General features: G+C 45.4%; 1 protein-coding gene across 3 annotated transcripts in view; it reads left to right on the top strand.

Annotated features, from left to right (window-relative positions):
• LRRC4B (leucine rich repeat containing 4B) overlaps positions 1 to 19,314 on the top strand; it is a 316,216-nt gene that overhangs the window by 213,106 nt on the left and 83,796 nt on the right. The window contains exon 1 of one of the 3 annotated variants that reach the window (XM_075605778.1): positions 6,299 to 7,766. The exons of the other annotated variants lie outside the window; for them this stretch is intronic. The gene's annotated coding sequence lies outside the window, so the exon portion shown is untranslated. Of the gene's footprint in view, positions 1 to 6,298; positions 7,767 to 19,314 lie in introns of those variants that run through there. 3 annotated transcript variants of the gene reach the window in all.

Here is a 19,314-nt window from a genome sequence, read left to right as displayed (position 1 = left end):
CATGTGTACTGGGACTCTATGGGTAGCCCCATAATTAAATCAGGGGCAACGACCAGTCTACCAAAGGATGTATCTGCATTGTTTGTAGGTGTAGACATAACACTTACAAACCACTCCAGTTTGATGATTCTCCACCCTCGGGTAACAATTAGAGTGGCAGAGTCTGTTGATTAGTACTTGGTCGGTTGATTAGTACTTAGTGTAAACAATCAGGCAGTTAACTTTTGATCACAGTGCTTAGGCTCAATCAGCCGGCTGCCCTTCATGACCTATTAGCATAGCAGATGGAGTCTGCATTGTCAGAGCAGATCCAAAATACCATACATATATACTTTAATATCTACACATATTAATAAGTTCCATTCTGGTGGGCTCAGTGGGTCGAAATTTGCCAGTTCTTAATGCCTACAGTGACTCCACACATTGGCCAAATATCAACTCTCTGCGGTCTCCAGAACTGGAGATACAGAAATGCACTTTAAAACATTTAAATACAGGATTATAATGAAACGTGGGAACAGGGGAACATACATTTTTCATGACATGACAAGGTGTAAGCCACATTCCTGGACCGCAGTCCAATGAACCCCTTGCCTCCCTGGTGAGGTCAGGGGGTGGCCATATGGGGTGCAACCCCTTTAATACAGGGCCAACCCCCCTCTCCCTCTATAATTATCTCCAACGGTAGAACTTGTACTTTCCCCCCAGTTAGATTACAAACCAGGCCGGAGGTAAATTGCAAACAGGAATGGTTTATTACTACAGTCTTTGCAGTAACACACAGCTACTCAGCAGTCTTCTGCCGGATACAGTCTCTTTACTCTCAGCTATCACTGGAGATGGTCCCTGGACTGTCACTACAGTCCAAGGGCACCCGCAGCCGTCCTAACTCTTCCCCACCTCCCTAAAGGCAGAGGTAAGATCACACTCAAGTGCAGTACCAAAGGCGAAGGGGAAAACCCCATGCCAACTACTGGCAAGCCTGTAAATACCAGGGTTTACTGCCAGCCCATTGGGTAGAATAGTAGCCAGGGGATACCCCGCTACATAAATATAAAATGATAAAAGCAATTAGTAAACTAAAATAACAACTGTAAGGTTCTGGTAAGTTCTGATTTCACACACCCGGCTTTGCCTATATCTAGACAACATCTGAACTAGCTAAGACGATACTTTGATTAGGTCTCCACAGGCTTACACCTTGATCCAATGTATCCTATATAAATGTAAAGTAGCGATAGAGATGTATACAGATAAAGGAGACAGGAGAAAGGAGTGTTGGTGGGAAGTGAGAGGCATTAGATTCTTTTATATTATTTATGTATCAAGATCTGTGGAGAGTTGGTAAAAATGTAAGCCATGTGAGATATTAATGCAATGAGAGATTGGAATGCCTTTTACTGAAAGGGTGGACTTAATGGACAAAATTGTCCTGTACACCTACGTACAGTAAGCACAGTACAGTAGTTATAACAAGACAAACCATTCTACCAGCCAACAGCCCCCTTAACGTGGAATGTTATATCTAATTCTAGTTAACGCCATCATTGCTGGAGGGAATATGTTGCTTGTTGTCTTGACACAAAAATAGTTGAAGCAGCAGTGCAGGTAAGGGAAATTCACCCATCAATGCTGCATTCTAATTGATACCCCCTATAAACCTTCTCTTTGTGTTTCCCTGCACACAGACCTTTGCGAGTGTGCCATGCGGATACTGTGTTGTGACGGCCTCAGTTGCCTACTAACAAGTACAGTAATACCAGGAAAGTTCTCCTCTGTTGTGTTGAATCCTGGCATACTATATGTTTTCAAAGCAGATGCAGCTTTATACTGTATCTGTATTCTTTGAAGTGTATTTTTATGTTGTACTGTTATATGAATGTCAATTTTCAGGGGTACAGAACATCTAAATGAGAACTGCTGTTTAACACATTCGCTGCCAGACAAATCTCATTGCTACAATGCATTACCTGTCTCTCTGGCACTAAAGTGGTTAATAGATCCCTGCCCCTGTTAAATTTCTCTAACTGCTTGTGTACGCTACTTGATTTTGGTCTAAAATGTTTGTTTTTTCTACTTAAACCAGTATCTATTATGTACAGTCGGCTGACCACCTTATTCTGATTTCCAAGGACAGGCCCAGGCTTTGCAGCTTGTGTTACTTACAGAACTCATTACTGCTATTATAAGGTTAAATCTGCTGGGAGGATGGATACAAAACCAGAAATGGTTAAAGCGGTTGGCAGGCAAAATAAATTAGAATGTCACCCTATCATCATGTCATATCGTAAACTGGGTAGCAAGTAATATGGTTTGGGATGTTTCAGTGGGGTCTTTTGTGTGATCAGCAAATACTTTTGAACTTAAATCAGTCTGTTTTCATGTCTCTCTCAAGTATGTTACGCGTTTCCCATTTTTTCTCGGCAAATAAAAATATCACTAGTGAGCACATTAACACGTCTCAGACAGGACTGCCACTCTGCCTTTCCCCATTATCTCTTAGCATTAGGGTTACCAGGTGTCCAGTATTGAACCGGACTGTCCTGTATTTTGACACTCTGTCCAGTAAAAAAATAGAAGTAATACTGGACGTGTGTATTACCTCTCTGGACATAGTGACCTGACCGGCTTGGGGGGTGGTGGGGCTGCAGGATTTCCCTGAGCAGGGAGAGAGCAGGGCTGCTGCTAGGAGGCTGGGAAGCTTCCTCCATCCTGACTGGCTGCTGCTGGGTAATGCAGCCAATCATGAGGAGGTGTCAAGAGCCTGGGGGTGAGGCCAAGGAGAGGAGGAAACAGCATGGAGTGGAGAGAGTTGAGAGGTGTGTGTGCCTGTGTGTGTCTCGAGCATGTTGCACCGTTCACCATTGTGTCCAGTGTTTTTGGAGACACCATCTGGCAACCCTACATACAATGATTCCACTGCAGCCAGGGATTGTTGAAAATGACATGCAATTATGTCACAGTGTCACCTTTTGCTTCATGTCCATTTTAACATGGACCCCTATAAGCTTATGCCAGCCGTATTACACAGCTTTTCAGCACTGCCTGGGTTAAAGAAGGGCACAGCCAGTAAACCTGCTCACAGACAGACGTTTCAACATTTTGGGTCTCAGCAGTGTGAGACTGGTTATACTGGCTTTGCAATGTGAAGCTGGAATAGGTTTCAAACATGCATTTCCTGCATGGGGAAAAAAGGACTGCAAAATTCAGTTAAATCAGACGTCAGAAGAAAACCAGGGCTAGATTGAAATATTCAGCTAACTCAGCAGATATGAGAAGCATACTGTATGACTTGGTGACAACTGGGCATGGTGCAAGTAGACTTGTGCTTTTATTCTGAAATGAACTGCCTTTAACTCTTTGCTGCCAAAGTTGCAGGCAATACATTGCATTGCTTTGCAGTTACTGTTCCCTCTTGCATAAAAGTTGCCTTTGTCACAGGAGTCCAGAACTTTTCACGGGATGGAGGCACCAGACAGGACAAAGCAGTTCAATATAGCAATTTTATTCTGACCGGAGCGAGCAGACATAGCCAAACATCACCAACAGAGCTTACACTCACCAACAGAGCTTACACTCACCGACAGAGCTTACACTCACCAACAGAGCTTACACTCACCAAAGGAGCTTACACTCACCGACAGAGCTTACACTCACCAACAGAGCTTACACTCACCAACAATTACATTTTTATTATAAGGTACTGGAATAATGGATTCACAGTTACAGGGTATGCAAAGGGCAACCGTGTACATTACAATGGGGTAGCTCTGGGGTCTGGTAGCCAGAAGAGCCCAAGGAAAGGACGACCAGGGACCGGACATAACCTTTATTATACTGGTCCTCTGGCCCTTTTCTGTCACAGCCTTATTTGCCACATTTTGATAAAGAAGTCCTTCTCCACCCCCCCACCCCCCTCCCCCCTGATTTACAGGGTCAAATTCCGTATTAATAAATATGTGGAAAGCTTTCAGTTTCCTTCATAAAAGTCTCCTTCCAGACGGATGGATTCCCTTGCTGAAATCACATTCATTTAGGCATTTAGAAGAAGGCATTATTTATATGGTATATATTCTACCATAGCTTGACCAAAAGTATCCCACTGACCACATCTATGTATGTGGCAGCAAAGGGGTTAACGTAACAGTGGTAGAATTTGATATGTCTCATACAGTATTACAATTGCATCTAGTAATGTCAGGCAGTAGCTGCAAAGGCAAATAGGATATTATCTTGCACACAACAGGGTATGGGTGGAAGGGAAGTAAGGACCATTTTGCTACTGTATAAAGCAGTAGTAAGGCCACACCGTGCATATGGAGTATAGTTTGTGGCACCAGTCCATAAAAAATACATTATGGAAGTAGATAAAGAGCAGTGAAGAGCTACCAAATTAATAAAGGGGAGGGAAGGTCTGAATTATGAGTCGAGATGTGCGAAACTGGAATTTCCCGAGCTTTCCATTCAAAATCCATTTGGCGGTGTAAAATCCATCAAGGGATTTTACAAATCCAATATGCGAATGCCACAATCTGCTCGTGTATTTTAAGAATCCAAGCCACATATTGGATTCTTACAATTCACCAGCGGATTGCAGATTGGATTGTCAGTGGTAAAAAAAAATCAGAATCACCCTTTGTGAGATTGATTTACGGAAATCCACAAACCAAAAGAATTGAAGGCAAGCTATCCAAGTTACGATTGTTTACATTACAATAATAATAACTCCAAGCACTTCACAAGAACAGTAGCGCGTGGTACAGAGCTGATAGGATTTTTATAGACAGTCCTATCCAGGTGCATTTACAATCTACAGTATGTTCTTGATGCCTGAGATAAAGTGGCTTACCAAAGGTCACAAGGAGCTGACACCATGATTTAAACCAGTGTCATTGTTTACATAGTCAGTGTCTTTACTTGCGGAGCCACTCCTCCCTTGGAAAAGCGGCAGCTCAGAGGGGATAGGATAACTATTTAAAAAAATATTATCTACTATTTACAGTAACTATGTATTTCCTTCCCCAGCCTCTTCCATTGCATTATATACCATATCCACTACCTATAATTGCTCAATGCAATAGGCTCTGAGAAATATGAACTAAATTGACTGTGCGGCTATTTTTGTATCCTGTTTTGTCTAGCAATTCTTTCAAATAGCCACCTCCCTAGTATATATTTGGACAAAATCTAAGCGCACAGCATAAATACGCATCGGTTTTTTTCTCTTTTCAATTTCTTGCTAGAAACCTCAAACTGAGTATCTGCTCACGTAGACATTAGTCTGAGGCCATGCTAGGGGTGCGCACGCGCGCGACGGAACGTGTGGCGTTGCACACGCCTGCAGCAGAGGCGATTTGTGGTCATCGGGGAGATGTGATGGGGGGGCGTGGCCGTGACATCACGGAGCTGGTCTGCCCTCATTGTCTAGCGAAAAAACAGCCACGCCTTTGCTCACGTGCGCGCGCTCTGTGGACGTCTGCATTGACTGCCTGTGTTTTGTTTGCGCCCGCGCCGTCACATTTAGCATGGACGCGGCCATATGCCTGTTACAAATATAACCGAATATGTTGGACATTTTTAAAGTGGTTAATGGCATATTCACTAATAAGCAGAAATCTCTAGAGTGCTATTTCCAAGAAGAGAAAACTGTATTAACCCTTAGCTGTTGGAATGTCAAAAGTAAAGCTGTCTCACATTTTAATCTGGTCTGTTACATACGCCTATAATATATATTATCTGTAACTGTGCATGCAATGTCTTGTATATAATGTATACCCTGTTCGCTTATGTAACTGTATTTGTAACCATGTATTATTTGTCTTAACTCTGTGCCCAGGACATACTTGAAAACGAGAGGTAACTCTCACTGTATTACTTCCTGGTAAAACATTTTATAAATAAATACATGTGCTGCAGCGCATTGCTTTGCAGTGTACTACTGGTGTCTCTGTCAGGAGAAGGGTAAACAGATCATATTCACAAGAAATTTATTCTTTTTTTTAAATTGAGATGGGGGGGACTTCTGATTTTAGTTAATCTCATCAGGTTTGTCTCTTATCTTCCATGCAACCTTATATTTTCCACCTTCCGTCCAATACATTATATGACCTGATTTCGTCTCCCCCTACGTCATCCTCATATTACTCCTTATATACCTCTCTTCTGTGTTTCCCCCTCTCTCTCTCTTTTACCATACACAGATCTCCCACAAACCATCTCCATCCCTTGCTTCTCCCTCCTCCTCCCAGATAGGAGGGATCGAAATCTAGCGGGTGGTGCTATACCACAGAAAAGGGGGACTGTAACTTGTCTATTCTAGCCCAGCCTCAGATTTGCACCTCATCTCCAGCTAAAGCAAGAACCAATCAGCTTTGTGGCTTACTAGAGGATTGGTAATTAGATAATTGGATTTTATTTGTTCATTCAAGTGGACAGAGGGAGAGAAAAAGAAGGGGAAAAAAAAAAGAGGAATAAATAGCACATTTCATTGAACAGTCTTTGAGAAAGATGGAAACCTTCGATTCCTCCAGGCCTTTGCTTGCAGATACTGGGGCATACTGCAGATAAACGTTATCAGAGATTCACAGACAAGACTCTGGATTTCCTGAAACATGTGGCTCGGTTACTTTTGGCTTCAGGACTGAACGATCGAGTAGAGCTGTGGGGACGTCAGCCAGGGTCGTGTCGATTTGTAGAAAGGCATCTTCTATTCATCTTGCTCAAAAGCACATCTTGGTGTGGTGGAGAAAAAAGACTAAAGTGCAAGGATTTGCAGAGAAGGGGACGCTATGCTTCTCCGACAAGATGGAATCTAGGTGCTGCTGCTGCTGCTGCAGAGACAAATGGCTCTGACAGAAGGTGGCGGAAAAAAACAACCCAGGAGGACACTGGAGAAGCAGAGGAAAGGATCGAGGGGGAAATAAGCTGCGAGAGGTTCCCTGCACTGCTGTGTGACTAGAAACCATAATTACATCACAAAGGAGAAATTATTTCACTCGGAACACAGAGCCGAGAGAGAGGGGGGAAAAACCCACGCACTCACGCACACACACACACACACACACACATACACACACACATATACAGCGCCTGCAAATCAAGAAAGGGGAGGGGGGGGGAGGATCGCCTGCAGGCTTGCAAAGCAGGAGAAGGAGCCCAAGGAAGAGAAGAGAAGCATAGTTTGTATTATCTTTTTTTTTTTTTTTTTAACATGGGAACCGGCAACTGAAAAAAGAAAAAAAAAAGAAATTGTGGTGGGTGGGTGGGGGGACCTTTCTTTGGCACACTCTGGACAGACGATGAGCCCGACACACCTGTCAAGTGTGTGTCCATCCAGTGCCTCTGTCGGGCGTGCTTCTTGGAGAAAGAGGAAGGCAATGGGAGAAAGCAGATCTGCATCGCTCAGCTCCAGGCCCTGCAGTTTTTAGTGGAAATTGCTGCTTTTCTCATTTACAATTTTTTTCCCTCTCTCCCCCCTCTCCCCCCCCCCCCATCCTGGACTGAGGAATTAAAGGCAAGAGGCAGATTGTTCATGGTTCTGCTCCCCCGGCCCCCCCTTCCAGCTCTCTCAAATATAATTTGAAATATATATATATATATATACTGTATATATACACACATATATATTACATTTTCTGCGGGGGCGAAGGGGGAGTCTTGTTTTGAGATTCAATCCCCAAAGAGATGCGAAAGGGAAGAGGCGGAGGAGAAGGAGGAGGACGGCGAGAAAAGCATTTCAAAGGATGTGAGCCAGACCTAGGAGATGGGTGAGTGTGGTAACCATAGAAATGGTTCCAGTGGAGAGAACAGAAAAGGAGGCAGCAGGGATAACTCTTTTCTTCTTTTGCTCTTTCTTTTAGTTTTTTTTTTTTACTCCTTTTACTGCATTAGAAATCCTGGTCACTCTGCTCTTTGCTTCCAAATGCAATCTGCTCTTGGTGTGACCTGTGTCATTGACCACAGTGCTTATAACGGTTTTACACGACGTTGAATAGATTTTGCATAGGATTCAATGGGAGTGTGTGCATAGAACAATTCAATATAGCAATGTGTCACAGATTTTGCATAGGCTTCAATGGAAATACAATATTGTGTCAGTACCATACAATATAACCCAATATGTCACAGATCTGGAATAGGATTCAGTGCACGTTAGGCTTTAACCGGCCACAAAATACATTTTGCATCGGGTGCAATAGAAATTCATGTGTACATCATTATATAATGCATATTATATCACAGATTTCCCATAGGAATAGTAATTCTTACATCTAGTGCTGTATATTACAATACCGCACACTATAAAGTTTCTATAGGATCGAATGGTTTTGCTCTCACAGTATACTGCAGGCTAACATGATATTTCACCGATTATTCAACTGGATGCCTTGTTGAAGCGCATCATAATATATATCATGTTATAATAGTCTGTGGCTCAGGTCACATCTGTGGAAAAGCCATTTATCGCTAGCAGAGTTCCAGATGTGATTAGGAAATCAAGGGAGCACAAAGCAATCCAGGAAAACAGGGAGGGGGAAAGGGGGCTGAGGACTGACGAAGATTTATGCTCACTTTGCTCAGCAAAAAATCAATGGTGAGACAGGGTCAGCTATTTTGTCCTCTGCCCCAAGCAAAGCCAACATCCCACTTCTGCACTGCAACAAACAGTTAAACGGAATACTCCAAAGCAGCCAGGGTTTTGGCATCAGTTGTTGTACCCCTTTTTGTTTGCTGGAAGGCCTAGTAATGCACTACAAGCCCCTCAAAGCAACAGAAGGGGTTAATCTAGCGAGTTGACAGTTGAAAAATTAAATATGTGACTGTTTATGTTAGGAGGTGGGTGCAGGGAACATGGGAATTTGGGTGTTTTGACACTTCAAGGTTTTTAAATGGCATGTGTGCGCACATGGGAAATTAAGTTGGATCATTGAATCCGAACGTGAGTAATGAAATAAAAACGAACAATAATCCGATGTGACACACTGCAGAACTGAAGCGTTTTTAGCGAGAGAGTACGGGTGCTTTTTCTGGTGTGACGAGAAGGATGTAGAGAAGGTTATGTTATTGGATGCAACTGAATGGATGGATTGTTTGCGTTACAATGGTAAAGTAAAATACAATATGTCATTGAAAACAAGGATGCTACCTCTCTTGGAGTTATTGATCTTAAGGTTTAAATGGTATAAAAGGGGGGAAGTTAAGAGTATACCTGAGGGGCAACTGCAGCGTGAATGGCAGGATTTGAAGTAAAACCAATGTCACACTGATGTATTTTAACCCCTCTACTGCCATGGTGGCCTGCAGCACACAGTAGGCCCCTCCGGCAGCTAAGGGGTTAATACTAGGTACATTGAGAAACTGCTACAGTGTTTGAATTAGTAGGAGACCTCCATGGTATTAATATCAGCTACACTGCAACATAGAGATCTTTGAAAACTACCAGCGTCAGAAACACAATACAAATGCAATGGGAGGGTTGGAAGATAAGGAATAGAGCCCTGGCAGATCTGGCTACTCAAGGCCACTTACCATTTAAAATGTTCAGTTCTGGTACAGTATCAATGCACTGAGCAGAACAGAAGCATTGCACTGAAAGGGAAGGATTTATGCTGTGTCTCCAGGGAGCCGTAGGATCTTTCTGCTAGTGAAGGTTTGAGAGAATTTGGCAGATTATTTTCACTCCTTGCTATGTAGGTCTGAATTATCCTGAAAGGAGGGAAATAAAGTGAGATGCAGATAAATAAATCAATGTTGTGTTATTACAGCAGTAATGGTGGAAAAGAGAGAGAAGCTTAGCAGGCAGATCTAATGCATGCACGCCCTGAAAAAGTGTGTGGGAATATCTAATGTAGCCCTTTTTCTGACGCCTTTCCAAAGGGACTACTGGTACTGTTCGCAACCTGCGGCTCCAGGAGATATGAGCCTCCGCTAGCTGGGAGCCTGGGGTAATACTCACACATTTACACAGCGCAGCGCCTCCACTTACCCAGGATCCCCATGACGTAAGATTCCCCTGGGCAAGAAACACAACAACACACATACAGTACACCATATAGATAAGAACTAATACTTTACTAACGTACATAGAAACATAACACATGCATAATAACCTGTGTCCCTCTCACGAGGAGACACTCACCGTGACGTCCCGCAGGACGTTTTCCCAACACCCGGTGAATCCCACCCAGTGTCCAAAGAACCCCTTAGAATGTCCCGTACTCTTACAGAGAGTCCATGGGTGACTGCGCAGTCACTAATTACGCTAAGGGCCCGGTGGTTCACTTATATATTTGATACCTGCCGAGCACTCCGATGCTCGGGTCAGCAGTCTTCGCAAAGGCTCAGTCGGCGATGACTCCTTCAACCGAACTCCTGCACGTGCGGACCGCTAGGGCGGTCCCACTCTGGAACACAGTCTCTGTGGACCCCAACGTGGGTCCAACCGCTTCACGGAAACAGCAACCGCCTTACGGGAACAGCAACCGCCGCTGTGTCCCTATCTATCTAAGGGGCACTAACATGACAGGAACCCTAACCTAGGGCCTGTCCCTGTAGTACCGCAACCTGTAGTGGCTTGGGGAACTCCTATGGGCCTGCCGGGGTAATGACCTGTCCCACTCCCCTAACTACCCAAGTCCCTAACTGTACTGACAACTAGCAGCACCTGCCGCAACAGCACACTGCACATGGAACCCGCAGCAATAACCCACTGCACACACTCAGTCAGCCGGCAGCAACCCACGGCACACGCTACATACACTGTGTCTGCAATCACCCGGCACATGCAGCAACAACATGCAGCCACAACATTCAGCAAATGCTGCACACACTGTGCCTACTTGTCAGTGCTCACAGCGCTACCAGCGGTGGCACTGCCAAACCGGCACTCTCACACACCTAAAGGCAGAGTCCCTAACCTATGGGCTCCCCCTCAGAACCTACCCTCTACCCCGGTGGGGATTGGGGCCTGCCTGGGACTTGGGGATCCTTACCTGGTGCAGGAGCCACTTGCTCCCTGCACCCTTCCTTCCCCTTCCTGCTCCCAGCTCCAACTGCCTGCTGCAAAGCCCGCGAAAAGTATCTATATCTCTTCCAGAGAATCCTGAGCCCTCATTGGCCGCTATGAGGCACCTGGTGCCTGTCTCCCTATGCCTCCTGGGAGATGTAGTTCCCAGGAGGCTGCTACAGCATTGGGGCCGAGTGCGCGCTTCTCCCGCGCATGCACGAACGCCTAATGGCCGCCGCAACCTCTCTCTCCACTTTCCTGCCCTCGCGCGACTCCCTAAGGGCTGCCTTAACTCCCGGCTCCTATCTGCGCATGCGCGATCTATCTGGGGCCTTCCCTGCGCCTGCCTGTCACTGCGCATGCGCGAACTAACGCGCAATGGCGGCGCCCTGTTCTCTGAGCCGCCCGGACCTCGGCAACGCGATCGCGGCCCTAACAACGGGCCGCTCGCGTCCCCGGCAACCGTCCGCATCAGGGAACAGCGCACGGCTCCCTGCACTAGCCCCCACCCTCGCGTTGAGCCAGCGGGTCCGTCAGAAGCTGCGGTGGCGCCCGTGATCGCTCGGCACGCTACAGAGGGGGTCTCTGGAGCAGATTTAAGACCGGGGCTACACTAATATGTTGCGTTATTTCTCAAATCTATTTATAAATCATCAAATATATATATCCCTCAAACCCTTATTTCACAGCCTCAAAGTCCTGAACGGGTTTTGAAGAAGACATATAGTGACATTTGAAAAAGCAGTCATTTCTGCTTACCTAATGGGAAATATGCATCAAGGCAGAAGTGGGGGCAATTCTGGGGCAAATAATATGCACCATATGTAACAAAAGGCCCAAATCCCATTGAAATATATATATATAATAAAAATACCTCTTGTGGGTATATTTTCCGCAGACCGGTATGCAACCCTGCCTTTCCCCATTATCTCTTAGCATGCAATGCTTCCACTGCAACCAGGGATTCTGGGTAAAGACATGCAAATGAGCACTCACGGTGTGTCACTCCTTAATTAAGGGGTTTTGTCACTTTTTTACTCACCATAACTTGTTTTGTGTCTTTATATATTTGTGCATATGTGTAATATATATGTACATTATATACATACCTAGATACTTACATACTTACATCTGTCTGTGACACTCAAAATAAAAAGCCAACAGTTAGAGTAATTAAATAGTTTACCTATCTCTAAGAGGTGCGCGTTGGATGGACTAGGAACACCTAGGGTTGCCAGGTGTTCAGTATGAACTGGACTGTCCTGTATTTGGACACAATAAAAAATGAAAGGTAATACTGGACATGTATGTGTCTGGTATTACCTCTCTGGACAAAGTGACTTGATCGGCTTGGGGGGCAGCAGGATTTCCCCGAGCAAGGATTTCCCTGACTGTTGCTAGGGGGCTGGGCAGCTTCCTCCATTCTGATTGGCTGCTGCTGGGTAATGCAACCTATTAGGTGTCAGGAGCCTGGGGGTGGGGCCAAGAAGAGGAGGAAACAGCATGGAGAGGTGTGTGTGTGTCTCTCGACACTTTCACAATTATGTCCAGTATTGTTGGAGGAGCCACGTGGCAACCCTAGGATTACCCCACTAGATCCTATTTTGCTACATATAGTATACAGTATCAAAGGTAAGCAGGGATGCCATCTTATTTAATTCTTACTGTGCAGTTGGACCCTGAAGCACAGTATTGAAGGAGTTGATGACAATGTTACTGCAGAGAAATGGGCTAGTGTTAGAAGGTTTAGTACAGAGGTGGCTAACTCCAGTCCTTACGGGCCACCAACAGGTGAGGTTTTCAGGCTATCTCTGCTTTATTTATTTATCAAATGTTTTACCAGGAAGTACAGTAATACATTGCGAGTTGCCTCTCGTTTTCAAGTACGTACTGGGCATAGAGTCATGATGACAAATAATACATGGTTACAAATACATAGCTACATAAGTGAACAGGGGTACACCTTTAGCACAGGTGGCTCAATTAGTAGCTCAGTCAGAATTACTAAACCTTCTAACAATGTGCTGAAGCAGGGATATTCCTAATACCTGACCGGTTGGGGCCCTTTAGGAGGACTGAGTTGACTACCCCTGGTTTAGTCAGATGCATAAATTTGCTGTTAATACTGTAATAACAAAGGAGGGAGAGGGAGTAGGGGTTATTATACCTTTTATTGGACCAACAAGTAGTTGAGATGTTACAAGCTACAGAACCTCTCAGTAGGGTATGACCTGATGAAGGACCCGGAAAGGTTTGAAAGCTTGAAACATATCAACTACTTGTTGGTCCAATAAAAGGTATCATACCCTCTACTCCCACTCCCTCGTTTACTACTATATAGAAGAAAGGACCAACATGGCTACCCACCCTTCTTTGCTGTAAAAACTGTAAAATTCGAGAGGCCTCTAAACAAGACTCACTGATTTTTTTAGCGCATGCAGTTTCATAGACTTTAATGGCGTCTCACTGACAGAATGCTATTTTCCAGCTCGAACACCCAATACGCACCGATTTTTTACATATTGAGGCCTTCAAACATGTGGTGAGGAAATAAGGACCATACATTCACCTGCAAACTATAGCAATTCAGTGTAATACAACTGTATGGCTGGAAAATACCATTGAACATTGCCATCTTTAAGATTTGTTTTGTGCATTCACTGCTACAAATACAAAACATCCTACAAGGTTTTCCTGTTGTACATTTGTTGTTTCCTTCTTAGTCTTATTTTGTTGACTATTGCCTGCAGTTAACGTTTGGTAAACCAAGCCCTGAAGCCTTAACTGAGGAATGTCTATGGCTATCTCAAAATCTTCCTGTGACATGTCAATGTCTGTGTCTTAACCTTTCTATGGCATGTCTGTGACTGGGTCTAACCTTTCTATGGCATGTCTGTGACTGGGTCTAACCTTTTCATGGCATGTCTGTGACTGGGTCTAACCTTTCTATGGCATGTCTGTGACTGGGTCTAACCTTCGTATGGCATGTCTGTGACTGGGTCTAACCTTTCTATGGCATGTCTGTGACTGGGTCTAACTTTTCCATGGCATGTCTGTGACTGGATTTAACCTTCATATGGCATGTCTGTGACTGGGTCTAACCTTCATATTGCATGTCTGTGACTGGATCTAACCTTCGTATGGCATGTCTGTGACTGGGTCTAACCTTTCTATGGCATGTCTGTGACTGGGTCTAACCTTCATATGGCATGTCTGTGACTGGGTCTAACCTTTCTATGGCATGTTTGTGACTGGGTCTAACCTTTCTATGGCATGTCTGTGACTGGGTCTAACCTTCATATGGCATGTCTGTGACTGGGTCTAACCTTCGTATGGCATGTCTGTGACTGGGTCTAACCTTCGTATGGCATGTCTGTGACTGGGTCTAACCTTCGTATGGCATGTCTGTGACTGGGTCTAACCTTTCTATGGCATGTCTGTGACTGGGTCTAACCTTCGTATGGCATGTCTTTGACTGGGTCTAACCTTTCTATGGCATGTCTGTGACTGGGTCTAACCTTCATATGGCATGTCTGTGACTGGGTCTAACCTTCATATGGCATGTCTGTGACTGGGTCTAACCTTCATATGGCATGTCTGTGACTGGGTCTAACCTTTCTATGGCATGTCTGTGACTGGGTCTAACCTTTTTATGGCATGTCTGTGACTGGGTCTAACCTTCGTATGGCATGTCTGTGACTGGGTCTAACCTTTCTATGGCATGTCTGTGACTGGGTCTAACCTTCGTATGACATGTCTGTGACTGGGTCTAACCTTCATATGGCATGTCTGTGACTGGGTCTAACCTTCATATGGCATGTCTGTGACTGGGTCTAACCTTCGTATGACATGTCTGTGACTGGGTCTAACCTTCATATGGCATGTCTGTGACTGGGTCTAACCTTCATATGGCATGTCTGTGACTGGGTCTAACCTTCGTATGGCATGTCTGTGACTGGGTCTAACCTTCATATGGCATGTCTGTGACTGGGTCTAACCTTCATATGGCATGTCTGTGACTGGGTCTAACCTTCGTATGGCATGTCTGTGACTGAGTCTAACCTTCGTATGGTATGTCTGTGACTGGGTCTAACCTTTCTATGGCATGTCTGTGACTGGGTCTAACCTTTCTATGGCATGTCTGTGACTGGGTCTAACCTTCGTATGGCATGTCTGTGACTGGGTCTAACCTTCGTATGGCATGTCTGTGACTGGGTCTAATCTTCGTATGGCATGTCTGTGACTGGGTCTAACCTTCGTATGGCATGTCTGTGACTGGGTCTAACCTTCGTATGGCATGTCTGTGACTGGGTCTAACCTTTCTATGGCATGTCTGTGACTGGGTCTAACCTTCGTATGGCATGTCTGTGACTGGGTCTAACCTTTTTATGGCATGTCTGTGACTGGGTCTAACCTTCGTATGGCATGTCTGTGACTGGGTCTAACCTTCATATGGCATGTCTGTGACTGGGTCTAACCTTCGTATGGCATGTCTGTGACTGGGTCTAATCTTCGTATGGCATGTCTGTGACTGGGTCTAACCTTCGTATGGCATGTCTGTGACTGGGTCTAACCTTCGTATGGCATGTCTGTGACTGGGTCTAACCTTTCTATGGCATGTCTGTGACTGGGTCTAACCTTCGTATGGCATGTCTGTGACTGGGTCTAACCTTTTTATGGCATGTCTGTGACTGGGTCTAACCTTCGTATGGCATGTCTGTGACTGGGTCTAACCTTCATATGGCATGTCTGTGACTGGGTCTAACCTTCGTATGTCATGTCTGTGACTGGGTCTAACCTTCATATGGCATGTCTGTGACTGGGTCTAACCTTCATATGGCATGTCTGTGACTGGGTCTAACCTTCGTATGACATGTCTGTGACTGGGTCTAACCTTCATATGGCATGTCTGTGACTGGGTCTAACCTTCGTATGACATGTCTGTGACTGGGTCTAACCTTCATATGGCATGTCTGTGACTGGGTCTAACCTTCATATGGCATGTCTGTGACTGGGTCTAACCTTCGTATGGCATGTCTGTGACTGGGTCTAACCTTCATATGGCATGTCTGTGACTGGGTCTAACCTTCGTATGGCATGTCTGTGACTGGGTCTAACCTTTCTATGGCATGTCTGTGACTGGGTCTAACCTTTCTATGGCATGTCTGTGACTGGGTCTAACCTTTCTGTGGCATGTCTGTGACTGGGTCTAACCTTCGTATGGCATGTCTTTGACTGGGTCTAACCTTTCTATGGCATGTCTGTGACTGGGTCTAACCATCATATGGCATGTCTGTGACTGGGTCTAACCTTCATATGGCATGTCTGTGACTGGGTCTAACCTTTCTATGGCATGTCTGTGACTGGGTCTAACCTTTTTATGGCATGTCTGTGACTGGGTCTAACCTTTCTATGGCATGTCTGTGACTGGGTCTAACCTTCGTATGACATGTCTGTGACTGGGTCTAACCTTCGTATGGCATGTCTGTGACTGGGTCTAACCTTCGTATGGCATGTCTGTGACTGGGTCTAACCTTCGTATGGCATGTCTGTGACTGGGTCTAACCTTTCTATGGCATGTCTGTGACTGGGTCTAACCTTTCTATGGCATGTCTGTGACTGGGTCTAACCTTCGTATGGCATGTCTGTGACTGGGTCTAACCTTTCTATGGCATGTCTGTGACTGGGTCTAACCTTTCTATGGCATGTCTGTGACTGGGTCTAACCTTCGTATGGCATGTCTGTGACTGGGTCTAAACCGTCATCCACATATGTTCTCTCGCTTCTTTTCTGTGAGTGTCCATTTCTAAAAGCACATGCACCAATTAGACTGGTGATACCAAGGCCCAGGGTTCGCTTGCAGTGAAGGCCGGATCGGGTGTGATACCGTTAGTTAGCGCTTAGGGAATCTTCCCCTAAATGTCTATGGAGAAAGGGAACATCCATGAAGATGGCTGCCATCGTATACAGTACAGTAGATGACTCCCGGAGAATGCATCTTAAGTGTTTCAAATACGTGGTATAACTTGTATTATACTGTATTTGCCATGAGCAAGAGAAAGAACTAATTGCAGTGCTCTCAGCTAGTGTTTCTTGTTACAGATGTTTACATATCAGATTTGCCTGAAAATCCATGTTTGCATCTGTAATCACTACAGCATCATCATTATGAGATAGGGGTTCTTTGGTTTCGTGATCGTGGCCTGTGATAGACGACTGTACTGTATAGCCAGTAATATGTTCTAATTTCTTCTATGATCCTTTTACGTACAGCATACGGCTTTCTGTTCCATGTTCAAGGGCCTTTCCATCTCACCACTGAAAAGTGATGCGTGTTTTAATCATATCATTAATTCAGCTTGTGTTCTTTAAATCAGCAATACTACTTTCCAACTTTTTTTTTCTTATGTGTATATGTAAAGCATGTGACAATATGTAATTCTACATTCTTACCTAAGCTCGCAATCATTTGGTGCTCCCGTTATAAATCTATTGTTACAGTTTGCAGCTCAAACGGCTGGGAACATTGGCAACAAATGATCACAAACAGGAAAGCGTTACAAAGATCTTGCACTGCTGGGGAGTGATGCTAAAACCTGCGATAGAAATCAAAGGATGCTCAGTATATTAAAACTCATTAAAATGGCATTAACAGTTGAATAAAAACCAAAACAAAACAAACTGTCACTATTATCTAATACTACAGACCTCATTTATTTCAAAAACAAACAAAAAAAACCCATAAGATTTCATGTTTTGCCGCTTTAAGGTTAATGCACATGCATCATCAGATTTATTTAGACTCCCTGACAGCCAATTAGGAAAGTGGGAGATAAGGCACAGATAGGGCTGAAGGAGCGGTTCAGTGATTAAAGACACTGTCTCGGAAACTAATGACACTGACTTTGAAGCAGGCGAGTCTGTTTCAAGTCCCGGGGTCAGCTTCTTGTGACCTTGGGCAAGTCACTTTATCTCCCTGTGCCTCAGGCACCAAAAACATAGATTGTAAGCTCTACGGGACAGGGATTTGTGCCTGCACAAATTCTATGTACAATGCAGTGTTGTAGCACCCTTAGGCCGCGCTTATAGTGCTGGCGACGGCGACGCGACCAATGACATCCGCCGTCGCCACCAGCGAAAGTTGTAATTGGATTTGAAGCGACTATCACCTGCGACGTCACCAAAGGGGGCGGGCCGCGGTCTCTGATTGGTTTAGAGACAGTCACATGTGGCGACTGCCTCTAAAAAATCAAATAGACTTGGCTACCAAATTTTCAGATGCACCGTCGCTCCTTCGCGCCGCCGCGCTTACTATAGTCAATTGATTTGTTTTGGAGCGCCGTCGCGTCGCCGTCGCAAGGCACTATAAGCGCAGCCTTAGCGCTATACAAGAAAAACCTATTATTACTATTATTATAGGGAATTAAAACCCACCATACTGCTGCGGCCGAGTTTATTCGAGCATTTGCCCGTTCTCGGCCGCAGCAGTAACCTGGCGCGCGCCGGAGGGTGCCGGGCACGCGCCGAAGCAGCGGAGGAGCGCCCTCCGATCGGGGCTTTCTTCCTCCCGCTGCCGGGTCCGCCGGAACCCCCTGCCGCCGTCCCCCACATCGCGGGACACCAGGGCTCCCTCGGGGAGCCCTGGACGCGCGTGCAGGGGGCGCAGGCACCCGATGACGCGTGACCGCGCATCGGTGACGCGCGGCACGCCGAGGGGATGCCACTAGCAAGCCGGAAAATCTCCCGGCTTGCGGAACTGGCCGCACTGCAATAAAACGTGTCGCCAGAGTATGATCGAAGTTACAATTTTATACCTGATACAAGCTTTTATTTGTGCAAGTCATACCATCCTTGGTCAGCTAGGTGGCATATATTGATATATCTGTAGCTCTGATGTATAAGACAGGTGTGCACAACTGGGGTGGTGCAACAATTTCTGGGCGAGGGGGGGTGCGGCGCTTACAGAGGCCCCACGCTCTTCCCCACAACATTAAAATTAAATGCCGGGGGAGTGTGCAAGGCCTCTGTATATCCATTACCTTGTCTCCAGCGGCTTCTGGTGACGCGTCGTCATGGCAACGCGGAGTTAAATGGCACAACGGGTTCAAATGGCTATGCGTTTGGCATGGCGTCACATGATGCCGGAGAAAAGGTAAGGGGGGGAGGGAGGCGCGAGCAGGTGGGAGAGCAGGCAGGGGGGCGCAGACAAAAAGTCTGTGCACCCCTGGTATAAGAGACCAGTCAATCAAAACTGTTCACAACACAGATTCATGAATTCATTCAAATTCCAAGAGGATCCACTCAGTGCT

Source organism: Ascaphus truei, chromosome 6, assembly GCF_040206685.1.
Source record: "Ascaphus truei isolate aAscTru1 chromosome 6, aAscTru1.hap1, whole genome shotgun sequence".
Classification (NCBI taxonomy): Eukaryota; Metazoa; Chordata; class Amphibia; order Anura; family Ascaphidae; genus Ascaphus; species Ascaphus truei.
The sequence above is the reverse complement of the archived record's forward strand: the minus strand, read 5'-3'. Positions and strand labels throughout refer to the sequence as shown.